The sequence below is a fragment of the Bidens hawaiensis genome, unplaced genomic scaffold, assembly GCF_021521415.1.
Source record: "Bidens hawaiensis isolate Kalapana, Puna unplaced genomic scaffold, B.hawaiensis_p1.1 tig00012650_1, whole genome shotgun sequence".
Taxonomy (NCBI): domain Eukaryota; kingdom Viridiplantae; phylum Streptophyta; class Magnoliopsida; order Asterales; family Asteraceae; genus Bidens; species Bidens hawaiensis.
In genome coordinates this window covers 429695-440028 of record NW_027492047.1, presented here as the reverse complement: position 1 = coordinate 440028, position 10334 = coordinate 429695, and the positions used below count along the sequence as shown (strand labels likewise).

Here is a 10334-nt window from a genome sequence, read left to right as displayed (position 1 = left end):
TTTTTCAGTTGAATTGGCTAATGGTGAAACTATTTTAATAAACTCTGTGATCAAGGATTGTACGCTTAACCTTAATGAAAACGATTTTCTAATCGATCTCATCCCCATGCCTCTTGGAAGTTTTGATATTATCATTGGTATGGACTGGCTTTCGAAGAATCGCGCCGAAGTTATTTGCGCCAAGAAGATGATTCGCATACCTCGAGAAAATGGTGATCTTCATATCTACGGCGAGAAACCCTCCCGCGGTCTTAAGCTTATGTCTTGCGCCGAAGCCCAAAGGCTTATGCGGAAGAAGTGTGTTGCATTTTTAGCCCATGTGGTCAAACCTGCTGAAAAGAAGAAGCTTCGCGATATCCCTGTTGTGCGTGATTTCCCTGAAGTTTTTCCTGATGATCTTCCTGGTATCCCTCCCGCTCGTGAAGTCGAGTTTCGTGTTGATCTTGTCCCTGGTGCTTCCCCCGTAGCTAAATCTCCTTATCGTCTTGCACCCGCTGAGATGCAAGAATTGGCCAGCCAACTTCAAGAGTTGACTGCTAAAGGATTCATTCGCCCTCGCTCTTCGCCCTGGGGTGCTCCGGTGTTGTTCGTTAAAAAGAAAGATGGATCGTTTCGCATGTGTATTGATTACCGCGAGTTGAACAAACTCACCATTAAGAACCGGTATCCCTTACCGCGTATTGACGACCTCTTCGATCAACTCCAAGGTGCCTCTTGTTTCTCCAAGATTGATCTCCGCTCTGGCTATCACCAGTTGCGCATCCGCGATGAAGATGTTCCGAAGACTGCTTTTCGAACCCGCTATGGCCATTTTGAGTTCTTGGTCATGTCCTTCGGTTTAACCAACGCACCCGCCATTTTCATGGATCTAATGAATCGGGTGTGTAGACCTTTCTTGGACCGTTTTGTGATCGTGTTTATCGATGATGTTCTGGTGTATTCTAAGACCAAGGCCGAGCATGAGCAACATCTTCGGTTGGTGTTGCAGAAGCTTAGAGCTGAGCAACTCTATGCTAAGCTTTCCAAGTGTGAATTTTGGTCTGATAAAGTACAGTTTCTTGGCCATGTTGTGAACAAGATGGGTATTCATGTCGACCCATCCAAAATTGAAGCAATCAAGAACTGGATTACGCCATCCACTCCTACCGAAATCCGTTCCTTTCTGGGCTTAGCTGGTTACTACCGGCGATTCATTTCGAACTTCTCGAAGATCGCTTTGCCTTTAACAGCTCTAACGCACAAAGGTAAACCGTATATTTGGGGCTCGAAGCAAGAAGAAGCCTTTCTGACGCTCAAGCGTCTGTTGTGTGAAGTTCCTGTTCTTGCGCTACCTGAGGGTAATGATGATTTTGTCGTGTATTGCGATGCATCCAACCAAGGTCTCGGTTGTGTTCTTATGCAACGAGGCAAGGTTATCGCTTACGCATCAAGGCAACTCAAGATTCATGAAAAGAATTATACAACTCACGATCTCGAACTTGGTGCAGTTGTATTTGCCTTGAAGATCTGGAGACACTACCTTTATGGTACTAAGTGTATCCTCTACACTGACCATAAAAGCCTTCAGCATATCTTTGATCAGAAGGAACTTAACATGAGACAACGCCGATGGAACGAACTCATCAGTGATTACGATTGTGAGATCCGGTATCATCCTGGTAAGGCTAATGTGGTAGCCGATGCGCTCAGTCGCAAACCCTGCCAGCTTAACTGTATCTTGCCGCGCACGCAGCTTCACTTCGCGCCGATCCTAAGCAACCTTGAATCGCGCACTCGTGACGCGCAGCGCGCATCCATCAGTAATGGTAACCTTCGCGCCGAGTTAGCGTGTGGCGCGGAAGCGCACTTTGTCCCTAATCTGAGTGGAATTCTTTGTTATCTCAATCGCATCTGGATTCCCTTTGATGAGAATCTTCGCGCTGATATCCTGAGTGAAGCGCATAAATCTCGGTATTCTATTCATCCGGGCGCTGATAAGATGTACAAGGATTTGCGCATTACTTATTGGTGGCCCGGTATGAAAAAGGATATTGCTGTGTTCGTAGCTAAATGCCTGACTTGTTCTAAAGTAAAAGCTGAACACCAACGCCCATCTGGTTTGCTCGAACAACCAGAAATTCCTATGTGGAAATGGGAAGGTATAGCGATGGACTTTATTACCAAGTTACCTTTGACAGCAAGCAAACATGATAGCATTTGGGTAATAGTGGATCGTTTGACTAAGTCTGCTCACTTCCTGCCCATTCGTGAAAACTACCGTGTTGAGCAACTCGCGCAGCTTTATGTCAAGGAAATTGTCTGCCGCCATGGCACTCCTTTGAGCATCATATCCGATCGCGATGGCCGTTTTATATCCCGCTTTTGGAAATCTCTCCAATCTGCGTTAGGAACTCGCTTGGACATGAGTACGGCATATCATCCTCAGACTGACGGACAGTCTGAGCGAACTATTCAAACTCTTGAGGATATGCTCCGATCTTGTGTTCTTGATTTTGGAGGTAATTGGGATTCGCACCTGCCTTTGATCGAGTTCTCTTATAATAACAGCTATCATTCCAGTATTGGTATGGCCCCATTTGAAGCACTTTACGGTCGTAAGTGCCGCTCCCCGATTTGTTGGAGCGAAGTGGGTGAAACTCAAATCACAGGACCCGAACTTGTTCAAGAGACAACCGATAAAATCGCCAAGATCCGTGATCATCTGCTGACTGCCAGAAGCCGACAGAAGAGTTACGCAGATCGCAGGCGAAAGCCTCTCGAATTTCAAGTTGGTGATCTTGTTCTCCTCAAAGTGTCGCCTTGGAAAGGTGTTGTCCGCTTTGGGAAGAAAGGTAAGCTTGCTCCTCGTTATGTTGGTCCATTCAAGATTCTCGCGCGTGTAGGAAAAGTTGCCTACAGACTTGACCTACCGCCCGCGCTCGGTAATGTGCATCCAACGTTCCATGTATCCAATCTCAAGAAATGTTTAGCTGACGAGAACCTTCACATACCACTTGATGAAGTTCAAGTTGATGAATCCATGCATTTCGTTGAGAAGCCTGTGGAGATTTTGGATCGCGAGGTAAAGCAAACCAAGCGCAGTCGTATCCCTATTGTTAAAGTTCGATGTGAGTCCAAGCGCGGAGCCGAGTTTACATGGGAAAGGGAAGATCAAATGAAGATCAAGTACCCGCACCTGTTCTCTGCGCAACCTACTTCGAGATAAATTTCGGGACGAAATTTCTTAAAGTAGGGGAGACTGTGACATCTGACCCGATCCGACCCGACCCAGGTACCCGTTTCTCTGATCCGATCTCTTTCTTTTATGATTTAATATTTATTTTTACTTATATTTTACTTTTAATAATAATATATATTTTCCTTCCCGCCTCTTTCTCTCTTTTCCTTCCCGCCGTCCCGTCCCTCTTCTCTCTTTCCGCCTTCTTTTCCCTCTTGTCGCCGTCCCGCCCTTAAGCCTTGAACCTCTGTCCTTTGTTCCTTCCCGCCTAAGGTTGTCTGCGCAGCTCCACGCGCCAGACTCTTTACAAGGAAGCCTGCGTGAAGACCACCTGTTACTGCGATACGCGAGACGAACTGTCCCCGCAGCGCGCTAAGGATTTTAGTTCTTCCCGCGGCACGCTATGGATACTGTTCTTCCCGCGACGCGCTAAGGAATATAGTTCTTCTCGCGACGCGCTTAGAATTGAAGTTCTTCCCGCGGCGCGCTTAGAAATATAATCCTTCCCGCGACGCGTTAAGGTTGGTTCTGTCTGCCTTCGCGCTCGCGCACTTTTGCCTTCGCGCTCGATGCCTTCTCGCGTTTAACCCTTGAGTCTTTTCTCCTGTTTAATCTAGCCGTTTGCTTTTGTGATGTCTTATTTTCTGTGCTGTTGACCTAACCTGTCTTATGTCTGAAAAGTTACTTTCGGCGCAGCATGCGCACCAACCCCATTGGTTGGCAGAAAAAGTGACTGACATTATCTTTTGGAGATCTGCTTTTTCCATGCTTGACCAGTACCTTTATCTGAACCGCCCATGCCTTTTTACTGTTCCCTGTCAGCCTTTTTCTCTTTTTCCCTGCTACCATATCTTTTGATATCTTTTACTTTTCTGAACTTGCTTTTGATATCTTTTGTTATCTTTTGTTTTGTCTTGTTCTGTTTGTCTTGGAATCTTTTCCCCTTTTTCTGGATTCATGTCTCCTAGGGTTTCTCTATAAATAATAATGTTATTTTCTTAACACATCACACACAAACACTTAATCTTCTCCTTGCTCTCGTCCTTGTCCTCTGCCGTCTCCTCTCTTTGCCTCCGTCTTCCTCCCTGTTCTACCCTGCTTTTCCGGTAATATATATTATATAATAATTTACTTATTAATTATGCTAACTTATAATCAAGACATTAAAACAAATCGTTAAAACAATAATCTTTAATTATAGGTTAACTTTGCTTGTTTGGTTCTTGCTTTACCTATCTTCACACCGATTATCAAGTGAGTGATCTCGTACCTAATCCCTTTTATTTTTAATGTTTTGGGATGTTCATGTGTTCATACAAACTTAGAGTCTTAAACTGTTTATGAACTTTAGTCGCGCAGTATCCCATGTGTTGAGGACGTAGACTTGGCTGTTTATTTGTATGTGTGGATCATTAACCGTCTTGTCGGTCTATTCCGCAGTTCTCATGGTACCATTAGATGAACACGGGAGAACTATCGTTTATGATTTTCTCTTTTGTTTACACATGCACAGTTTGTCTTGTTTGTGAGCTCAATTGTGAGCACTGGCAGTCTATGAACCTTAGAGTTGGTCCCGATCAGATTACACCCCTGTTGAAAACCAGACATACACATGTTGCGCGCAGATTTATTGTTATCTATGTATTAACTATTAAACTTGATTTCTCACCAACACGCAAGTGTTTGACGTTTTATTTTAACACATGTTCAGGTTTGCAGTAGCTGTTTTGGAGCTCGAGATAACCTAGGAAGTTTTCTTTATTTTGGACCTAGATTAAAATGTATCAAGACAAGTTATTGCTGTTCGAATATTATGATTTATAATATATTGATTTATGTTGCTTTATGTTATCTTCTGTCTACCTTGCGCGTGCGCGAATGAATGTATTTATTAAATATTGACACCCAATAGTGTCACGAGTAATGAAACAATATGTGGCGCCCCGATGTATAATCCGCCTTTGGTCGGGGTGTTACACGCATTGCGTGTTATTAAAGGGTGTATATGACACACAAAAATTTGTGTCATTGAAGCCCCTGTCATAAAATGATTACGACACATTTGGGGTGTCATATTTTATGACACGCGATTACGACACACATTTATGACGTATATCTACGACGTGCATTGATGCGTGTCATTGTTTTAGGTGTTTTAAAAAAAATGCTTATTATTAATTTTCACGACAATTATATTCTGATAATACCAAATTAAAATATATATATATATCAAAACAATCCATTTCTTATTATAGACATCATAAGTCCAATATGTTAACAAATACGTCAAAGTTTACTAAAATACTGTTTGTCGATACAAAATATCACCCGAAAATAAATGTGGCCCAAAACTTGACTATTCATCTTGAATTCCATCATTATCAGCATCGTTTGTTCATCTATAATTCCCTCGACCTGGGAAAAAAATAAACAAAAGAAATTTTAGAGCTCATGGCATCCGACGCACCACTTTCCCAAATATGCAGTTATAGACTTGAGAGGTGTGTCCAACATATATGTTAACATTTACTTGGATTGACCCGTTATAAGTTAACAAGTCAAATAATGCGTACCTGCCAATATTCGTATTTGACAAAGTGACGGATTAAATCATCAATAGAGCCTAAAGATGCTTGTTGTTCTGTTTGATTAATACCAGCCAAAAACTCGTTAGCATTGTATAGTTTAAACAAATAAATAAAAATTAATTAAAATAATGCACATGTAATGTTTATTTTGCAGTAATATCATCTAAAAGAAGTATGTCTTTAGTAATTTCTGAACATGCAGCCTTCAAAACAGTGACTTCTTGTTCAATGTTGACCAGATGATCATCTTAGACGTCGATCTCGTCATCAGATTTGATTTCTATGTTTGAGAGACTTGTATGTATATACTTCAAAGCTCGAAGAAGCTCATACACGTAAAACAAGATTTGTAACACTTGGAAAAATCATTTAATATAACTAAAAAATTACTTTACAAATAACTAAAAAATTACCTAACTAATTTTGAGTCAGACGGTAACTATGACCATCTGGTTCTAAAATTGACTGCCGTATTTAACTGCGCTTAAAGGTTCCAGCACCTTTCCTTGCAAATATATAAAAATAAACAATAAAAAAAGAGTAAGTTCCCCAATTAATAATAAAGCCTGTTTTAATAATTAAAGATTAAAAAATTACCTCACAGCAAAAAAGCCACGAGCTCCACTGCCAGCATCCGCAATTATATGAAATCTTTCCAGTGGCTGTTCTGATAACAAAATTAAAATGACAGAATTGCCTCTAAATTCGAAGTCAGCATAGTGCTAGAAATGAGAGCTGGAAGTTGTCTTTTTTTAAACCTGATTAACATATGAGGTTTATTAAGTATAAAATGTGATATTGATTATAATTTTGATTAATTACCGTTATTCTGTGTGAAAGTTCCTTAACTGCAGCCGCACAAACCTTCTTGTAATGTTCATAAAACACGGATTCTTTAACTGCAGACAATTATTTTTCACAAATTTAAACGAGGAAGCATAAACGAACATGAATAAACAATCAAACATAAACAGACGCTCACGAACGAACAAAACGTGTGTTCATGTTCGTTCGTCTAATTAACTGAACAAAAACATTTTGTCCATTTCCTTTCGTTTATTTAAATAAACCAACAAAAGCAAACCTTTTTTAAGCTCTCATAATATCTGTTTCACACGCATAATAGCTCACGATTTTGCTAATAAGCTGGAAACTTGCACCATTTGATGTAGCTCGTATGTCCTCAAGTACGCATGAAGCTGCAAACAAGATAAAATTTGTGAACTTGTGGGATCAACTACTTTGTTTGTTGAGAGTTTTCAAACTCACAGCACGGTTCACCTGGTCACTTTCCATCAACTTTAAGACATCCCTGGTTGACTTGACTATGCATAATTAAACTTGATCAACATATAGCGCATATCCATAAAACATACATATGATTTTTCTTACAGCACATAACATATATATAATGCATAGATTCCACCAAATGAACCTATCTTCCACCAAAACAGATCATTAGCTTCAAGTTTCAACTTTCTTGCTTCAAACAGGTCAGGCTATTTCGTTGCAGGGTTCCTTTAAACAACACCCTAGCCTGTGACATTAAGATAAAAAATCAAGATTTTGAAATCGCACATAATATGGGATGTATAATATAGACATGTATTTAAGTTTTTAGCCACCTAATATGGTTCTTGGCTGGTAATAAAAAAAGAGTGAACTCAAAGAAACGGATAATCTTCTTGCTACTTCTTAGTAAATCCGTCCCTCAGGATCATCAGTAAATAATCTAACTAAACACGTATGATCAAGATATATCATAAGACACGAACTCAAAGAAACGGATAATCTTCTTATTAACCCCAATTTTTATTAGACCATGAATAGAAAAACACTTAAACTGATGATAATCCAAACTATGACACAATACGGACCTTGTAAGTTGGAAAACATTTTTTGAACGGTGTAAGTTGGAAAGCATCATCATAACCATCAACGTATTGTTGCTTTGTCCATAATTTGAAGCAATGACAGAAGTTATTTGGCTTAAGGGTTTTACATTTTTATGACCATATCTTTGGTTAAAGTTGAGGAAATTGTGGTCGTGTGTGATAAATAAGGCGCGCTATATCAAGGATGAACTGATAATATTCATCAAACTGTAAACGATGAATTTGGATTGAGCAACTCTTAATTTATAACCTGGAAAGTATATATCTAAAATCGATTACATACTCATCTAACCATAATCACAAGCCACCACTTTAACTAGGTTATATAGACAATGACTCGACATAAGAGATGAACTCGAAACTCCTAATTACATAATAAATAAAACCCAAATGTTTATCTATTAATCTAAATAGTTATCATAGATTAAATAGAATTCATTTAATTGATCTCCAACTGACTTAATTATTTAACCTGATTTCCATAACTCAGAAATTATGTCCAACACTCACCCCTAATTTCCGACAATAAACGAATCTATCATTTAGCATATCTCTAATTGATTTAATTATTTAACCCAATTTTCATAACTCAAAAAATTACCTCCCAACATTAAACAAAATAGCACCCCCGTGTAAAGGAAACTATAAATTTGCACACCTGCATAAACAAATAAAATTGCAAAAGTAAACAATTACACCACTTGTCAAATTGCAAACATGCACAAATCAAATTCACATAAATGATAAATCAAGTCAGATATAAATTGAAACATGAGTAGGGCTGTTAAAAAAGCCCGCGGCTCGCTCGAAAATAGCTAGAAAAAAGCTCGGCTCGAAAAAGCTCGATTCTAAATGAGCTCGGCTCAACTTGATTTCTAAACGAGCTGAGCTCGAGCCAGGGTCAGCTCGGCTCGTGGCTCATTCGTGGCTCGACTCGTTAGCTCGGCTCGTTGGCTCATTTAGATTAAACTATAAATTTTAATATATAATAATAGGATACCAAGATATAACTAAATAAAATTATACATATATTATGTCACTCGATGTATAAAACCTTATAAAGGAATAACTAAAATAAAACATATAAAGTTATAAATTCTCTAATTTATAAATTTTATATAATATGTACGTTAAAATTAATTTTTTTGTCTTTTATATATCAAAATTGGTAAAATATAAAATATAAAATATAAAAAAGTAAATAAAAAAATTAAAGAAACTAAAGGAGTCCGGCTCAACGAGCTTGAGCTTGATTTTTCAGCTCAATAAAGAAAACGAGCCAACTCATTTAAGTTCGAGCTCGAGCACACTCTAGATCGACTCGAGCTAGTTACATGAGAGTGTTGACCAAGGGCCACATGGGCGATCCAGTGGACCGAGAATTGGTGAGTGTTATATGAGTAGATGAGGGCCTGACTAAAGATAAAGGCCTCTTGGTCCAAATGGTTATAAAATAAAAAACATTATATTTGGGCTTTATTTTAACAACTATGTCAAAAGAGGCCCGATACAATATGAGCCCATTTAAACCTATACATAAATGCTATACCACATTTTAAAAACAAGGGCCCATCTATCAACAACGGAATTTGAACCTTCGACATGACATTTATGAAAGGGTACACCTTACAACATACCTAAAGACACTTAAATACTACTTGGCCAAATGTTTAAAAATATATCATATGTTTTACATTGACTGAAAACCATAAAAACGAATATTAGCAATACTTCAGATAGCCTTGATACTTGTACCGGTTTTGTTCTTTTGGAATAAATGTGTGAACCATTGCGTAAGCCTACTCGGTTGACATTATTGCTTTGGTTCATAGGTTGTTTGGATTCATGGTTGGGTGTGTGTATTTTCTTTTTTAAAGAGAGGAAGAAAGTAGGATATAGTTTGTTGTGTATATTTTAAAAATACATGGTGCGTATTTATACCACAACTTAGAAACAATTAAAAAAAATTTAAAACACAACGGCTTTATACTCGTTGGAAACAGTCCATTTCTTTTTTCCAAGTTCTAGCACTCAATAACCGTAATTGGTTCCCTTATTAAAGAGAGACCGGGCGGTATGCTACAGCTACTCGCTTAGCTCACAAAGTGACAAGTTGAGTGCCCCGCCCATCCTTAAACTTATTATACATGTATTTACAAGAATAAGAAAAATATGTATGGAAAATACACTCACAACCAATAAATAAAAGTATGTTTTAAGTGAAAAATATGTTATGTTAAGATTTTTTTATTTGCTCATCTTTCTATTAAAATCATGTTATAAAATAAATAAGGATTACTTCATAGAATAGTAACTAACTTTGAAAGTTGTTCCAATCAGGTCACTGATAAAAACTTTTGTTTCAATCAGGTCATTTTACTTTCATTTTTGTTCCAATTCTAGATATTTTACCTGGATAGCAGGTAATCCAGGTTTTTTTTTTAATTTTTCAATGTTTTTACTTTGCATAATAACTTTTAAAGGTTGCGAAAATTAGTAAAAATGCGAAATAATTTTAAAATTCCAAAGATTTGCAAAAAAAAAGTTAGGAAAATTGAGCTTCGGGTTAGAACGAGTCAAGGTCGGAACGGGTTAAAACGGGTTTCGGGTCAGTTTTTTTTAACCAACGAATCA

The 10334-nt window shown here is 38.3% G+C and overlaps 1 long non-coding RNA gene across 1 annotated transcript; it reads right to left on the bottom strand.

Annotated features, from left to right (window-relative positions):
• Positions 1–5533: 5533 nt before the first annotated feature.
• On the bottom strand, positions 5534–6233 carry LOC143541817 (uncharacterized). The gene is made up of 3 exons (XR_013136809.1): positions 5940–6233; positions 5791–5858; positions 5534–5632 (listed from the first exon to the last, which is right to left on the bottom strand). It is a non-coding gene; the product is annotated as an uncharacterized LOC143541817 (long non-coding RNA).
• Between the last annotated feature and the right edge of the window lie 4101 nt (positions 6234–10334).